Source organism: Mirounga leonina, unplaced genomic scaffold (assembly GCF_011800145.1).
Source record: "Mirounga leonina isolate KUSES-001 unplaced genomic scaffold, KU_Mleo_1.0 Mir_178, whole genome shotgun sequence".
NCBI lineage: Eukaryota > Metazoa > Chordata > Mammalia > Carnivora > Phocidae > Mirounga > Mirounga leonina.
Window position 1 is genome coordinate 4,986,230 of NW_023270464.1, and position 17,604 is coordinate 5,003,833.

The window sequence follows — 17,604 nt, forward strand, 5'->3', positions numbered from 1 at the left end:
GGAAATAAAAATTGTGTATATATGTTATTGTTGTTAATTAAAATTTGTACCTTACTCATATTTCCTCAGATTTTTCTTAATGTCATTTTCTTGTTGCAAGATACCATACACATGTTCAGTAGTCATGTCCCTTTAGGCTCATGTTGGCTGTAACAATTTGGGTATTTGTATGTTTTTTTTTTTTTAATGTTTTTACCATGTTTATACTTTATACAGTGTTAATTACCTTTAGAATTAAAAAATAAATATTAAGATAAAACAAAATTATATTTAATTCTCAACTCTAACATACTTGATTGTCTAGTTTATTGACCCATCTTCCAAATCCTTTTCCAGCCTGCTCTTTTTGACAACTCTGACCACACTCCTGATAATTTTCTGGCTGCTCTACCACCGTAAGAAGCTGGCTTTAGATGCCAAAGAAGACACGATAAGCTCCCTGAGCCTTACACACAATCCAAAGAGAGCTGCCATATTGGATCACTCATATACTTAAAGAGTATAATTTATATCAATTTACAAGCCTGATTGAGCATGCCCTGCAAATGGGAATATACAAAAAAAAAGGGGGAGGGGGACTTTACCAATATGCTTTGTTATAAGGACTGTGTTGCTAGACAGATATGTCTCCCAACAATTCCATTTTTTCCAAAGTCTAGACCTATCCCCAAGTCATACACTCAAAGGTATAAGCTGAAAGGACAACAAATCTGGAGTAAAACTGTTCTCAAAATTAAAACAAAACAAAGCAAAAAGAACTTTTCTCTATATAACTGAAGCTAAAGAATCTGTAAAACTGATCAGAACTCCTATATCATATATAAAAATTAAATCAAAATGGATTAAAGACTTAATGTAAGAGTTTAAAATATAAAACTCTTAGATGAAAACATGGGTGTAAATCTGTGTGATATTGACTTAAGTAAGCAACGTTTTCTTAGATAGGATACCTAATGCACAAGAAGCCAAAAAAATAAAGTGGACTTTATCACAATTACATAGAAGTTTTTGCTTCAAAGGACACTATTAAGAAAATAAAATGACAACCAGCAGAATGGTGGAAAATATTTGCAAATATCATATAAAGGAAGTCTCACAACTCAACAATAAAAAGAGAAAATAAATTAAAATGCAAAAGATTTGAATAAATAATTCACCCAAAAAAACGATAAACAAATGGCTAATCAGCACATGAAAAGATGTTCAACATCAATAGTCATTAGGGAAATGCAAAAGATTAGCTCCATGAGGTGCCACTTCACACTCAGTAGGAGGGCTATCATCAAAAAGCCAATAACAAGTGTTATGGAGGATGTGGACAAATTGGTACCTTCATACGTTGCTGATAGGAATGTAAATTAATGCAGCCACTTTAGAAAAAAGTTTGGTAATACCTAAAAATTTAACCATAAAGTTATCCTATGACCCACAACTCTACTTTTAATATATAACCAAAAAGAAATGAAAACACACATCTATGCAAAAATTTGTACATGAATTTTCATAGCAGTCATTATAATAGAGAGAGGAAATAACTCAGATGTCTATCAACTGATAAATGGATAAACAAAATATGTGGTATGGCATATTTATACTATATCATTTAGCCATAAAAAGGAATGAAGTATTGATTCATGCTGTAAAATGGATGAACCCTGAAAAATGTTATGCTAAGTGAAAAAATCCAAACACAAAAGGCCACATTTTGTATGAGTGACTTATATGAAATGTTCAAAATAGTCAAATCCATAGAGACAGAAAGCCAAGCAGTGATGGTCAGAGAATGGGGGAAGGATGAGTAGGGAGTGATTGCTAGTGGTTATTGGGTTTCTTTATAGGATGATGAAATGTTCTGGAATTAAATAGTAGGGATGTTTGTAAAACATTGTCAATATACTAAAAATCACTGAATTGTACAATTTTAAAAAGGAGGATATTATGGTGTGTACATTATATATATTTTTTTAATTTCAATTGAGGGAAATTTTACAAAATACCTGAATAGTAATCCAAAAACTGTCAAAAACAAAGACAGTCTGAGAAGCTTTTTGGGTTTTGTTACAACCAAGAAGAGCTTTGAGAGAGGAGTATTAAATGCAATATCCTGGATGAGATCTAGGAGCAGAGAAAGGACATTATGAAGAAACTGAGGACATCTGAATAAAGTATGAACTTCAGTGTTGGTTCATTAACTGCAACCAATGCACCATACTAACGTAAGATGTTGATAACAGAGGAATATATGTGTGAGATATAGAATAACCGCACTATCTTTGAAAGAATTATGTAAATATAAAGCTGTTCTGAAATAAAAAGTTAATTAAGAGAATAAACTGATCAGAAATTATATACAAAAGTGTCCTAACATAGTCACCTACAAAGGAGAAGGTTAGTGGACAGGATAGAAAGATGTACCACTGAAGCATCTCTGTAAGCCTATTTTTTTAATTGTCATTTGAATTTATGAACTGTACCAAATAAAAAGTAAACAATCAAATGATACAGAAAAAGTTGTTTAAGGACACTTGTCTGGCAAAAGTATATAATAAAGAAGGTTAAAAGAGACAGGAGAATCCATTTGCAATATACTTAATATATACTACATCAAGAACTCATAGAAATCAATAAGGAAAAGAGAATTTCAAAGGAAAAAGTGCAAGGATGTTCGGTCATTATGAAGTACTTGCTCTTTGTGATCGCTCTACTCTGCACCTGCTGCAGATCTCTCTACCTAGGTGGTCCTTCTCACCTTCTGCTTTTGCCACAGTCAAACCTACACAGCGCACAGACTCCCCACTCTGGCCCTTCTAATTCCTCTGGCAGGTGAAGAACAAAGAATACCAGGCTCCCTCCCTAGCAGTGGAGCCCACCCCCCAGCCACTACAAAACCCAAGCATACCATCCAAGGAGGAGTAGAAGGCAAGCAGGTAAATAGAAGAGATCAAGAAGAGGCAGCCAGCCAAAAGAAAATGATTAGATTCTAACCATGAGGTCTTCCAATTTACACACATTCTGATCCTTAGAAAATTTGCTGCTTGGCCAAGGTCTGCATAAATCCCAACAGCATTATTTTGAATTTCTTGCTTTTTGAAATAATCCAAATAGACAGTGATAAGTTCAAATATACAGACTTAACATTTTCTAAAGTAACTCAGTCAATGTTAGGGGAAAAGCTCGAGGACGGGAAGAAGCAAAGAAAAAGTTTGTTTTGAAAGTGGATTTCCATTTTGAGTTTGTTATATTGTGAAATTATTATATGCTGAAAATGTATATAATTAATACAACATTAATAAATTTTCATTGAAAAGTAAGTGATAGATTGTGATTATCTTGACTCATATAAATTGTTTTGTATTTCCTGAATGTGAGGGAAGTATAAAAATCCTGCCCTGGTTTGAAAATAAGATGTCCTGCTAATTGGTAAAAGCCCCTGTTTTAATCTTGCAGAGTAGTTTATATGTTGCTCTGAGAGTAAAACATTTTCTAATAAAATATCTATACTTATGTCTTCTGATCTTTATTATTAAAGATATGTTGACTGGGACTTACACACATTGATCATTCATGTACACACATTTATTGAGTATCTGCTGTGTGAATGCCCTGGACATCCAGAAACAAATGAATAGTCCCTGCCTTTGAAGGAGCTTGCAGATATTTCAAGCAAAAATAACATAACTCCTTCCAAAAAGCATAATTTTTTAGAGATTTAAGTGGTTCTTAATACATAATTTTTAATTTTTCAGTATAAGTCCATAATTTTCGATGTAGTTTTAAGCACTGTAGTTAATATTTTTGATTAAATGATATATGGTTATGTTTGAGGAAGGGAAAAGGCAAATGAATAATAGGCTTGAGTTTCTTATTTTAATACAATATATTTTCTTTTTTTTTGGTAAAAAAATCCTTTAAAATAAAATAAATACAATTATATATATAACAGAACAAGGTATAAAATTTTTAAGTATAAAATAAGATATTATGAAATTTTGTGGGACCACTAGACAATCTCCAGTCTATCTTTTCTACCATTAGGAGGACTTTTGTGGAAGAGCCTTTAAAATATGACATTAGTAGGGGATGCCTGAGTGGCTCAGCCAGTTAAGCAGCTGCCTTCGGCTCACGTCATGATCCCAGGGTCCTGGGGTCGAGTCCCACATCAGCCTCCTTGCTACTCGGGGAGCCTGCTTCTCCCTCTCCCACTCCCCCTGCTTGTGCTTGCTCTCTCTCTCTCTCTCCCTGACAAATAAATAAAATCTTTAAAAATAAAATAAAATAAAATATGACATTAGTCTTTTTTATTTAAAAACATTTTGGCTAGTATGAAAATGAAAATCATACCCACTAAAACAACTTTTTTGAAATTTTTATTCCAACTATCAGAACTAAAACAAATACAGAAGTTAAAATTATAAAATAAGATATAATTTGAGATACAAGTAAAATGATTTTGTATCTTAAACATTTGCGGAATGTGGACAGTATTTGAAATGATACTGCAGACAGGCTAAAGTCCTTTTTATGACAAAATTTAAAATTTAGAAGCAGAAATTCAAGGGAATAAAGACTACATGGTTTGAAGTCTGCACTCTATGTAAACAACTATTTTTCCTTATTCGTTTATTTATTTAACAGACACATATTCTGCTTACTGTGTATCAGGTGATTTTCCAGATACTTTATCATTAATCCAAATAACCACCGTATGAGTTGCTTTCTATTTCCATCCCTCTTAGATATTAGGAAACTGAGGCCCAGAGAGGTCCAGAACCACACACGAAGTCACACAGTTGACAAGCGGTTTAACCCAGATTCAAGCCCAGCACTCTGGTTACTTTGCCCCTGCTCTTAACCACTACCCAATGCTGAAGTGACTCTTAGGGGCAATGACTCTCATTATAATTCCTCTTCCACAAACCTACAGCCCAAGCGGAAAGCTAGGTCAAAAGACAAAACAGAACACACACTTCGAGCACAGAAGCCCAGGAGAGCACCTACAGGCACTTTGCTCAAGGCACTGGGCGGCAGCGTTTCCCTACAGGCACAACCCATTCAGAGGAAAACTAGGAGAGATTTTTGCTATAGGCTCCCTTCCCCCAGTCTGGGGAACAGCATTCTTGAAAATCCCAAGACCAGCTCCAGAAGAGGCTGAGCTGAGGAAGGAAGTGCCCCTCCTCTTGAGAATACTCCCGCAGGTCACAAGTAACAAAAAAGACACTCTTCCACCCATGGCTTTTGCACACATTCTCACTGTATCCAGGCTTCAGGCAAGAACACCCCAGATGGTCAGCAAACAACACCAAATCTCACCTACTGCCTGTCCATTTTTTAAGTAGTTTGGAGGGAATCAACAGAAAGGCAATTTGGGGACACATGAAAATTACACAAAGTTCAAATTTCAGTTGATTTAACTCAACTCTGATACTGTCCTACCTGGAAGTAGTGTCAGATCCTACAGTTAAGCCTCAGTCCCAGAAGATTGCTCCCATCCACTTGAGAGGCCAATTGCAAGTAGCAGGTCCAGAGGTTCCCCACAAAGTCTGTCTGGTGTGGCTACAAATCAGAGGTTTCTGTGATCTCCTGTGCCTTTTGGTTTAATTAATGTGCTAGAGTGGCTCACAAAACTCAGTGGAACGTTTACAGTCGAACCTTGAACAACACAAAATTTGAACTGCATGGGTCCACTTTATAGGTCGATTTTTTTCAATAAATAAATTGGAAAGATTTTCGGAGATTTGTGACAATTTGAAAAAAACTTGCAGGTGAACCATGGAGCCTAGAAATACTGAAAAAATTTAAGAAACAGACTGAGGGTTACAGAAGGGAGAGGGGTGGGGGGCTGGGGTAACCAGGCGATGGGTATCAAGGAGCTCACGTGTGTGTTGAACACTGGGTGTCACACACAACTAATGAATCACTGAACACTACATCAAAAACTAATGATGTACTATATGTTGGCTAACTGAACATAATAATAAAAAAATAAAAAAATAATAAATACATATCAATGCTTTCTAATCAAAAAAAAGAAAAAATATTGTAAGAATATAGTATATAATACGTGTAACATACAAAATACATGTTAATCCACTATTTGCTATCAGTAAGGCTTCTGGTCAATAGTAGGCTATTAGTAGTTAATTTGCGGGGGGAAGGAGTCAAAAATTATACATAGATTTTCAACTGTGTGGGAATCGATACCCCTAATCCCCACATTGTTCAAAGGTCAACTGTACTTACATTGACCAATTAAGGATATGATAAAAGGATACAGATGAACAATCATATGAGGAGATACACAGACCAAAGTCTGAGAGGTTCCTAAGAGCAGGAGCATTTGTCCCATGGAGTTGGGGTACTGTGCACTGGGGATTTTTGTAGAGACTTCATTAGGGAGGTATGATCAATCATTAGCTCCATTTCTAGCCCATCTCCCCTTTCTACAGAAGTGAGGGGTGGGGCTAAAAAATTCTAAGGTTCTAATCATGACTTCATCTTTCTGGTGGTCAGCTCCCATCCAAGAGCCATCCAGGAACCCACCCAGAGTTGCCTCCTCAGAACAAAATATGCTCCTAGGGTTCTTTTTTTTTTTTAAGATTTTATTTATTTGACAGAGAGAAACACAGCAAGAGAGGGAACACAAGCAGAGGGAGTGGGAGAGGGAGAAGCAGGCTTCCCGCGGAGCAGGGAGCCCGATACAGGGCTCGATCCCAGGACCCCGGGATCATGACTTGAGCCGAAGGCAGATGCTTAACGACTGAGCCACCCAAGCACCCCTGCTCCTAGGGTTCTTACCACTAAGGAATTTACAAGGGTTTCAGGAGCTCTGTGTCAGGGATGGGGTCGAAGACCAAATATTAAAACAAGAGTTGCTCTTAGTGTTCTTATCAATCAAAAAATCACAAGGATTTTAGGAACTCTGTGTCAGGAACTGTGAGTGTGTGTGTGTGTGTGTGTATTTTTTTCTTTTATTAAAGTATAGCTGATATTTACTTTTTTCTATTATCTCACACAGTCAAGCCCATTTGTTTATATATTTATCTATGGCTACAACTTCACAGTTGAATAGTTACAATTGATGGGGTTCAGGCCACACTACCCCAAAATATGGCACCTTGGCATAGTGAATAATTTAAGCTAATGGAGTTTGAGAAAATTGCAGAAGAATAAAATTTCACTTTGGTGGTACCTGGGTGGCTCAGCTGGTTAAGCGCCCCTCTTGATCTCAGCTCAGGTCATGATCTCAGAGTTGTGAGATATAGCCCTGCATTGAGCTCTTTCTCAAACTAATAAATAAAACAAAATTGGCTGATTATAGGTTCCCTATGATCATATGATAGAGGAAGAGAAAATTCAGGCCTGCAGGATATGCAGACACCACCCAAAAGTACACAGCTGCAGCACTATGTCCCTTTTCTGGGATATTCCTGAAGCAACACAAGAAAGTGGTAAAGGGAAGTCCTTCTGGTGGGCAGAACTTCCAGCAGTGCACCCCGTTGTTTACTTTGCTTAAGAGAAATGGCCAGAAGTGCGATTATATGCTGATTGCAGTGCTGTAGCCAATGGCTTGGCTGAATGGCCAGGGATTTGGAAAGAACATGATTGGGCAATTGGCAATAAAGAGGTCTGGGCAAGAGGTATACAGATAGACTATTCTGAATGGGCAAACAATGTGAAGATATTTGAGTCCTGTGTGAATGTTTACCAAAGGGTGAACTCAGCAGAGAAGGATTTTAATAATCAAGTGAACAGTATGACCTATTGTGTGGACACCAGTCAGCCCATTTCCCCAGCTACCCATCATCGCTCAACAGACCCATGAACAGAGAGACGATGGTGGCAAGGACAGAGGTTATGCATGTGCTCGGCAACATGGACTTCCACTCACCACAGCTAACCTGGATGCAGCCACTGCTGAGAACCCAATCTGGCAGCAGCAGATATCAACACTGAGTCTCTGATATGGCACCATTCCCTGGGGTGATCAGCTAGGTGCTTGGTGGCAGGCTGATTACATCGGACCCCTTCCATCATAGAAAAGGCAACATTTCATTCTTACTGAAATAAACACTTATTCTGGATATGGATCTGCCTTCCCTGTGTGCAGTGTTTCTGACCAAACTGTCAAGCTACCATCTATGGACTTGTAGAATATCATATCCACTGACATGCGTTGCTTCTGATCAAGGAACCCACTTCACAGTGATGTGGTTCAGGACCTGGTACCCCCAAGTATGTCACCTTAGCATATTGAATATTGAAAATGAAGGAGTTTGAGAAAAAACAGAATCAGGAAGTTCACTAATACTCCACCCCCCATCTCCCCCTTCTTCCCTAAAACAGTCCATAAAACCCACATGTGAAAGTATCCAGTATCCATAAAAAATAAACATCCTTATCTCTGAACACAAAGGGATACTGAAGAAAATCTGAACAAACAAGACCTTTTATGTTTCCCCATGTTTACTATAATTACCTCATACTCCTTAATGTATTCCTCCATGACTGCCCACTTTTCAACAAACCTATCATCAATAATACTCAGGTCTGTTTCTTTGGGTCTTCATTTCTTTATTAAGGCTCCCATGTTACATACAATTTATATTCAATTAATTTGCATGATTTTCCCATTAATCTACCTTTAGAATATTCAGATCCAGGGACATCTGGGTGGCTCAGTCAGTCTGCTTTCAGCTTGAGTCATGATCCCAGAGTCCTGAGATTGAGTCTCACATTGGGCTCCCTGCTGCTCCACCCACCCTTGCTTGTGCTTGCTCACTCTCTTTCTCTCTCTCAAATAAATATAAATAAATAAATAAATAAATAAATAAATAAATAAATAAATAAATAAATACTTTTTTTTTTTAAGATTTTATTTATTTGACAGAGAGACACAGCAAGAGAGGGAACACAAGCAGGGGGAGTGGGAGAGGGAGAAGCAGGCTTTCCGCGGAGCAGGGAGTTTGTTCAGATTTTCCTCAGTATCCCTTTGTGTTCAGAGATAAGGATGTTTATTTTTTATGGATACTGGATACTTTCACATGTGGGTTTTATGGACTGTTTTAGGGAAGAAGGGGGAGATGGGGGGTGGAGTATGAGTGAACTTCCTGATTCTGTTTTTTCTCAAACTCCTTCATTTTCAATATTCAATATGCTAAGGTGACATACTTGGGGGTACCAGGTCCTGAACCACATCACTGTGAAGTGGGTTCCTTGATCAGAAGCAACGCATGTCAGTGGATATGATATTCTACAAGTCCATAGGCAGACGCTTAACAACTGAGCCACCCAGGTGCCCCAAATAAATAAAATCTTTAAAAAATATTCAGATCCAACCAGAGACCCTAGAAGGGTGAGGAAAACTTTTTCCTCTCCAACAACAGAAAATGAAGTACAGTAATGGTTGGAATTCACTCATCTTACCATGTTTCCCACCATCCTAAAGCTGCTGGCTTGATAGAATGGTATAACAGCCTTTGAAATACTCAGAAGTGGTGCCAGCTAGTGGCAATATCTTGCAGGGCTCGGCATGGATTTTCCAGGAGGATGTATATACCATGAATCTGCATTCAATATGGTACAGTTTCTCAGACAGTCAAGATTCATGGGTCCAGTAATTAAAGGGTAGAAATGGGAGCGGCACCATTCCTTATTAATCCTAGTGACCTACTAGCAAAGTTTTTACTTCCTGTCCCTATGACCTATGCTTTTCTGGCCTAGAGATTTTTATTCCAAAGGGAAGGATACTGGGATGTCTCGGTGGCTCAGTTGGTTAAGTGTCTGCCTTCAGCTCAGGTCATGATCCTAGGGTTCTGGGATCGAGTCCTGCATCAGTGAGGAGCCTGCTGCTCCATCTCCCTCTGCTTCTCCCCCCACTTGTGTTCTCCCTTGCTCACTCTCAAATAAATAAATAAAATCTTTAAAAAAAAAAAAAAAAAAGAAGGAAGACAGATACTTCAAAAAGAAGACAAAGAGTGATTCCACTGAACTGGAAGTTAAGACTGTTACCCAGCCATTTGGGGATCCTTATGTCTCCAAAACAACAAATAAAGGAGCCACTGTGTTGGCCTGGGTGACTGCTCCTAATTACCAATGGAAAATTGGACTACTAACCACAAGAGAATAAGGAAGAGGATGTTTGGACTGTAGGATATCCCTTAGGACAACACTTAGTATTACTATATCCTATAATTAAAGCCAATAAAAACCTACAACAACAAAGAAAGACTACTCATGGTCCAGACTCTTTAGAAATGAAGGTTTGGTTATACCACCAGGTAAAGAACCACAACCAGCTGAGATGCTTGCTGAAGGCAAAGGGGATACAGAATGGGTAGTAGAAGACGGTAGTTATAAATACCAGCTGAAACCAAAGGAAGGAGGACTGTAAGAGTAATATGTATTTCTTTTCATTTTGTTATATGTTTGGGTAGTTGTGTGGGCTTATGTTTTATTTAGATACCATTAACTTTACATCATAGTATTTCAGTTACAGGATAGCAAGGAAAAAAGTTAAGATCCCCTAAAGACTTTGTATCCTTTTCTGGGGAAAGAGTTAGTGAGTTTTTAGTTTTACTCAAAATAGTTGTATCATGGGGGCGCCTGTGTGGCTCAGTTGGTTAAGCGGCTGCCTTCAGCTCAGGTCATGATCTCGGGGTCCTGGGATCGAGCCCTGCATCAGGCTCCCTGCTCAGTGGGGAGCCTGCTTCTCCCTCTCCCCCTCCCCCTGCTTGTGCTCTCTATCTCTGTCAAATAAATAAATAAAATCTTAAAAAAAAATAGTTGTATCATGTTAGGCAAAAGTAGGACATTGTTAATATCTTTATGTGGAGATTAAGTATGTTTGGGTTTTTTGGGAGGGAGGGGTAGAGGGAGAGAGAGGATCTTCTTTTCTTAAGATTATTATTTATTTGATTTTTTTAAAAGATTTTATTTACTTATTTGAGATAGAGAGAGAGAACACAAACAGGATGGAGGGGCAGAGGGAGAGAGAGAAGCGGACTCCCCACTGAGCAGGGAGCCTGATGCGGGGCTTGATCCCAGGACCCTGAGATCATGACCTCAGCCAAAGGCACCCCAAGAGTATTTATTTGAGAGAGTGAGAACGTGAGTCAGGGGGATGGGTAGAGGGAGAGGGAAAAGCAGAATCCCTGCTGAGCAGGGAGCCCTCTGTTGGGGGACTTAATCCCAGGACCCGTTGATCATGACCTGAGCCCAAAGCAGACACTTAACTGACTGAGCCACCTAGGCGCCCCTGGAGATTAGTATGGTTTAAGGAAATATATGAGTGCCAAGTTGACAAGAGATGAATTTATGATGGTAATTTTATATGTCAACTTGCCTGGGCCACAGCACCCATATATTTGGTCAAACATCAGCCTGTATGCAATTGAGAAGGTGTTTTTTGGAGGAGATCAACATCTAAATACACCTTTAGTAAAGTGTATTAACCCCCTTAATGTGGGTGGGTCTTATCCGATTAATTGAAGGTCTTGAGAGAGAACAGACTGAGGTTTCCTAAGAAAGAGGAAATTTTGTCTCCAGCCTGGTTTTGGATTTAAGTATGCAACTCTTCTGTGTCTCCAGTCTACCAGGCTACCCTTGCAGATTTTGGACTTGTCAGCCTCCATAATTACATGAGTCAATTTCTAAAAGTAAATCTCTCTGTCCTTAATAAACTGGCCCTTTAGAAAAAAGTTTTGCTGATCTGTATCCTAGTCACATGGCCTATATCACGAAAGTAATCAGGGATTCCTAGTCAGAATAGTGTGATTTAAAATTTTCCTCAGGGGCGCCTGGGTGGCTCAGGCGTTAAGCGTCTGCCTTCCGCTCAGGTCATGATCCCAGGGTCCTGGGATCAAGCCCCACATCGGGCTCCCTGCTCGGCGGGAAGCCTGCTTCTCCCTCTCCCACTCCCCCTGCTTGTGTTCCCTTTCTTGCTGTGTCTCTCTCTGTCAAGTAAATAAATTCTTTAAAAACAAACAAAAGAAAACAAAACAACAACAACAAAAAAACAGTGATCTAGAGATAATTTAAAAAAAAATAAATAAAATAAAATCTTCCTCATTGTATTTATTCTTAAAAGCTCTACTAGAAATGCTAACTTTGAAATGTAAAGCCTAAAAAATATTTTTTAAAAAAATGCAAAACACATAGACCAATGGAATAGAGTCCAGAAATAAACTTTTGCCTATAGGTCAAATGATTTTAACAAGAATACAAAGACCATTTAATGGGGGAAAAGACAGTCTGTTCAACACACAGTGCTCGGAAAGTTGAATATCCACATGTAAAACAATGAATTTGGATCAAAGATCTAAACTTAAGAGCTAAAATTATAAATCTCATAGAGAAATGCTTCATGACAATAGATTTGTCAATGATTTCTTTGATGACACCAAAAGCAAAGGAAACAAACAAAAAATAGATTAAATGAAAGTACACCAAAATTTAAAACCTCTGTGTATCAGTAGCGTGGAAAAAAAAACAAGCTGCAGAATGGGTGAAATGTTTGCAAATCATATATCTGATAAGTGGATAATATCCACAATATATAAGAATTCCTACAACTCAACAACCACCACCACCACCAAAATAACCTGGTTAAGAAATGGGCAAAGGACTGGACTAAACATTTCTCCAAAGAATATAAACCAATCAGTAAAAAGTCAGTATACAATGAGATACCACTTTATACCCATTAGAGTGGCTATTACATTAAACAAAATAACAAAAACAGAATAACAAGTATTGGCAAGGATATAGAGAAATTAGAACCCTTGTGCTTTGCTGTTAGAAATGTAAAATGGTACATCTGCTATGGGAAACAGTGTTTCCTAAAAACAAAAAAACAGAATTACCGTATGTCTCACGTGTATGTAGTATACACATGCAACAGAATATTATTCAGTTTTATAAAGGAAGAAAATTCTGACTCATGCTACAACATGGATGAATCTTGAAGACCTTATGTCAGTGAAATATGCCAGACAGCAAAGGACAAATATTATATGATTCCACTTATATGAAGTATCTAGACTAGTCAAATTCAAAGAGACAGAAAATAGAATAGTCATCCCCAGGGGCTGGGGATAAGGAGGAATGGGGAATTGTTATTTAATGGGTACAGAGTTTCAGTTTTGCAAGATGAAAAGAGTTCTGAAGATGTATGGTTGATGATCGCAAAGTAATGTGACACACTGAATGCCACTGAGTTGTACACTTAAAAATGGTTAAGATGGTAAATTTTATGTAATATGCATTTGAACACACACACACACACAGATTTGTTATGCAAAGTATTATGACAAATAAGCAAATACTAGATTCCTGAAAATCAAGTCCAGATGCAAATTTTAAAGTACTAAAAAATGTGGGGCGCCTGGGTGGCTCAGTCGTTAAGCATCTGCCTTTGGCTCTGGTCATGGTCCCAGGGTCCTGGGATCGAGCCCCACATTGGGCTCCCTGCTTCACAGGAAACCTGCTTCTCCCTCTCCCACTCCCCCTGCTTGTGCTCCCTCTCTCGCTGGGTCTCTCTCTGTCAAAAAAAAAAAAAAAAAGTACTAAAAAATGTCAGTATATTATCCATGTCCAGGGAAACTGTTTTGCTTTTACTAATTACTTTTTAAGTTACTAGTAAAACATATTTATTTTTATCAACTATTATTTTTAATAATCAATTAATTCTGTTGATTATTAAAAATAAGTTAAAATTTTTTTTGGTCCCCATCCCCTGGCCTCAACCGTCATTAGTCCATTGATCCATACCTATGCTATGCTCAAATCTGACTCCCCTACCACTGAGATTCTGGTTCGCAACCCCCACACCATTCTTACCAGATACCAGGAATCTGGGCTCCCTGAAAGTTAATATGACATAAAACTTGGCCTCCCAACTCTTGATGATAAAGGTCATGTTAAGCTATCCCTGATTCTTAGAGACAAGTTTTAAGCAAAATCAAGGAATATAAATAAGTATATGTTTTAACAGAAGACTCATTATTACACAATTCACAGGATACCCATGATAATTTTCAGTGGGAAGGAGCAGGAAGGGTGCAAAATGGAGAAATAATATAAATAATGCAAAAAATGAACATCTACAGTTCACTTTTCCCAAAAGCAGGAATGACCTTCTGATACTTAACCTTATTTGTGGGCAACTTTTCAGATTCCCATGGTCTGAAAGATCTCTTGTTTGAAATTTCCCTTGATTGCATTTGTTCCAAACAGACAACACATGCTAGAGATGACATGTTTAGAGCAACGCAATCTCCAGTCCAAATGACTTGGCACGTGTCACCCCCCTTGAAACCTTTCATGACTCCTCTCTCTTCCCAATACTGTCCTCAAAACACTTCCCACTTCACACTCAAGAAACACTCCCCATTCCTTCATGGTCCTGTCACATCTAAATCTCAGGTCAGACTCTTGCCTCTAGCCCAGAACCTCTTTGTCTCCATCCTTGCATCAGTTTGGACAGTAAAAACTGCAGGAAGCCTCTCTCAGGAGGCTTTTGGAGGTAGAGACACCTTAACACAAAGCACATTCCTTATTCCAGTACTTCTACCTGAATTTCAAATAAACCCACCAATTAAACAAAATCTCTCTTCCACCAGAATGTCATCTCTAAGATAAAAGGGGTCTTATCTTCCTAACTTGTGATCTCCCACAACATACACACAAGTAACTGAATGCCTGCCCCCACACTGAGGATTCCACAGCAATTTAATTGGATTAATCAGAGGTCTGCAACCCTTTTCTGTAAAGAGCCAGACAGTAAATATTTTAGGCTTTAAAAACCGTAATTCTCTGTAGCAACTACTTTGCACTCTTTAGTGCAAAAGAGCCATAGACAATGTGTAAATAAATGGACATAACTGTACTCCAATAAAATTCTACTTATGGACACTGAAATTTGAAGAAATCATATATTTTTTTAAAATTTTTCTCAACTACTTGAAAACACAAAAATAACTTTTAGCTACATGCCACATACATACAGGTAGCAATCTGGATTTGGCCATAAGTTGTACTTTACTGACCAATGATATAAATTAATAGAGTTTAAGTCGGTTCCAGATGTGTGCCTATGATCCCATTCCTTGTTTTTCCAGTTATCCTACAGATTTCTCCATGCATTCCCAGGGAACTACCCCAGTGGAAATCCTTCAGTGTGTGTCATGTGCCCCCCCTCCATTCTATGGGGCCTGTAAAACCATTAAACCCCATATCCTGCCTCTCCAATCTCACTCCATGTTTGTGAGGCAGATCATTTTCTTTTTTGGCAGTATCTCCAAGTGATTAATTTCCTGGTCTGTGAACTTCCATCAAATCCAACCCTTTATATACCCTGGAACCCTAACCCAATCATTGTCTCCCCTAAGAATCCCTACCTGGCTACCCTCTGCTAGGGTCCCAAACTCTACATTCCCAAACATGGCTGTACTTTGCTCACTGTCCTCTCATGGACAGCAGGCTGATTGCTTACCTTCTCTCTTTTCCAAATCAGCTCCCCACAAGAGCCATAGACATTGTACCAACAATTCCACAAATGGGCTGGCAAAAAGTGTATTTTCAATCACTATTATATAACTAATGACTCTCACTGCTGGGAAACACATTATACTTAAAAAAAAAAAGAAGAAGAAAACTGAAATAAAATGGAAATCATTTGGTATATGTGACATCATTGCTAATGAGACAGGGACTAAGTTTAGTATAGTACACTTAGGAGAGGGGTGTCGCCAGGCAAAACTAAGGAATCCAAGCAGCAGTGGCTCAATGGTACTAACAGATGAGCTGGGGAGAGTACCATAATGATTGAAACTTGCTAGCAACCTGGCTCACAGAATATGGAGCTCCAGCCCCAAAGGTGAGAGCCTTATCTCTGGAACTAGCTACCTGTGATACTGTGATTTAGAATAAGAAATATATAGTTGGGGCGCTTGGGTGGCTCAGTTGGTTAAATGTCTGCCTTTAGCTCAGGTCATGATTCCAGGGTCCTGGGATATAGCCCCACATCGGGCTCCCTGCTCAGCGGGGAGTCTGCTTCTCCCTCTGCCCCTGCTTGTGCGCTGTCAAATAAGTAAATAAATAAATAAAATCTTAAAAAATAAAGAAATACATAGTTGATCTTCATCCCCCTTTCTGTCACAGAGCTCCTAAAATTCTTGGAATTTCCTGTGACGAGATTGATAAAAATACCTTCTGTGATGTTAATGAGGTAACACTGGAAGGCCCGGAAGGATGGGGGCTGGTTTGGATGCCAGGAGGATCATGTGATAAGAAGGTTGGAATCTGGGGTGCCTGGGTGGCTCAGTCATTAAGCATCTGCCTTAGGCTCGGGTCATGATCCCCGGGTACTGGGATCAAGCCCCGCATCGGGCTCCCTGCTCTGCGGGAAGTCTGCTTCTCCCTCTCCCACTCCCCCACTTGTGTTCCCTCTCTCGCTGTGTCTCTCTCTGCCAAATAAATAAAATCTTTTTTTTTTTCTTAAAGGTTGGAATTTTCAGTCCCATCTCCCTAATGTTGGGGGAGGGGAGACAGGCTGAAGATGGAATCAATTTCCAATAGCCAATGATTTAATCAATCACTCCTATGTAATAAAAGCTCCATAAAACCCCACAAGGATAGGGTTAGGAGAGCCTCCAGGCTGTTAAAACAATGCTTCCGTGTGCCATTGTGCTGGGCCCAAACTCCATGGATAAACAAGTTCCTTTGTTAGGGACCTCACGATATGTATTTTTTTTTTTTTAATTTATTTATTTGACAGAGAGAGACACAGCAAGAGAGGGAACACAAGCAGGGGGAGTGGGAGAGGGAGAAGCAGGCCTCCCACGGAGCAGGAAGCCCGATGCGGGGCTCGATCCCAGGATCCTGGGATCATGACCCAAGCTGAAGGCAGACGCTCAACGACTGAGCCACCCAGACGGCCCATATGTATCTTTTCATCTGGCTGTTGATTCCTATACTTTATATCCTTTGTAATAAACTGGCAATCTAGTGAATAAACTAGAGTCCTGTGAGTCAATCTAGCAAATGAATCCAACCCAAGGAGGAGGTCATAGGAATCTGATATATAGCCAGTTGGTCCGAAGCACAGGGGACAACCTGGAGTTGGCAACTGGCATATGAATTAAGGGGCAGTCTTTTGGGTCTGAATCCTTAACCTGTGGACTCTGATGCTGTCTCTGGGGAGATGGTGTCAAAATGGAGTTGAATTATACGTCACTCAGCTAGTGCCCGTGAGTTGCTTGATGATGTGGGAAAAAATTCCCCACACATTGTAATTGAGTGCCGGAGAATATAATACCCAACATTCAGCCCCCGTGAGTACCACTCTCCTTCATCTCCCACACCAACACCAGCTTCAGAACTCCACTGGTCAGGAGAGAAAGTCAAAGGGGTGGGGAACTGAAAGAACTGGTTAACTTGTGGGCTTCCCGTCAAGTACTCCAAACATGGTTTTTTGTCTGAGCTTATTTTCTAGCACATTCTCTGAAAAGAGTAAGGAAACTGATACACAGGCAATTTAAGTGACTTGCCTATGTTCCCACACCTTTTTTTTTTCCCATTATTATCATAAGGCTAAGAAAATCACAA